General features: G+C 30.7%; 1 protein-coding gene across 1 annotated transcript in view; it reads left to right on the top strand.

Annotated features, from left to right (window-relative positions):
* LOC110019182 overlaps nt 1-1,082 on the top strand; it is a 10,358-nt gene that overhangs the window by 1,682 nt on the left and 7,594 nt on the right. The window lies entirely within an intron of this gene.

The following is a 1,082-nucleotide window of genomic DNA, read 5'->3' as shown; positions in this document are numbered from 1 at the left end:
CAACTATGACCTTTATGATCAACTATAACATTTTTAGCAACCGACTACAACATTTGTGTCCAACTACTATTGGTCGTACAACTTTCAATTATGGTCTCTGTGGCAACTGCTAGTTTTGAAATAACTAACTACAATCTTTATGACAAATTGCTACCATTATTTCAACCAATTGTGACCTTTGTGACCAGTATTATTGTTACAATTTACAACGAAGATTTATGTGATCAATTGCTACTTTTACAAGAATCACCTAAGCCTTTGTGGCCAACTATCACTATTATGACCAATAACTATATTTTTATAGCCCAATTATGACTTTTATAATTGCATTATTATTGTACATTTATGATTATGAGCTTTGCAATTTCTTTTCTCTATTCAAGAGAAAAGTAAACTTATGTGCATATAATTACATAGTAGATCATTAATTTGATCGGATTATACCCCGTGTTTTTTAATTTTTCTTCTAAGATTTTTCCACTAAAAAATCATGTTCTCCTCCTGTTATGTTTTTCTTAAACCAATGTTTTTGTTGAATTTTTCATCCGATACTTGAACGGCTAATATGTGATATTCCTACATGCTAACGCATCAGTATTATCTATCTATCTATATATATATTAACGCAACAGTATTCTTAAGATATTCTATAAAAGACATCCATTAAATAGTTTACGGAACTACAATATGACAAAATATTTATGATAGGGTCTCCACTTTCGAACCTGTTAGCCGTCATAATCTATAAACTTCTAACGAAGACGAAAGATTATAGCTCTACCTAGCCAAGCAAACAAGAAAGGCCATTGACAATGAATTACAGAATTAACCCCACTGAAAAACCAGGCCATTAACCATTTTCTGCTTGCTGAAAGTGAGCTAATTACTCTTCGTCTCAGTTAGTTCAAATATTATCAAACCTGAAATGATATTCCTCTCAAATAAGACAAAAGCTAACTCCAAATAAAAGAAAATACTCCTCATAAAAAATAAATTTTCTATGATGTCGTGCAAAATTCTTCCGAGAATTAATAGCAAACCACTACATTTTACATAAGCAACACTCAATTCTTAATTTACTT

Source organism: Phalaenopsis equestris, unplaced genomic scaffold, assembly GCF_001263595.1.
Source record: "Phalaenopsis equestris unplaced genomic scaffold, ASM126359v1 Scaffold000053, whole genome shotgun sequence".
In the NCBI taxonomy this organism is placed as follows: domain Eukaryota; kingdom Viridiplantae; phylum Streptophyta; class Magnoliopsida; order Asparagales; family Orchidaceae; genus Phalaenopsis; species Phalaenopsis equestris.
The sequence above is the reverse complement of the archived record's forward strand: the minus strand, read 5'-3'. Positions and strand labels throughout refer to the sequence as shown.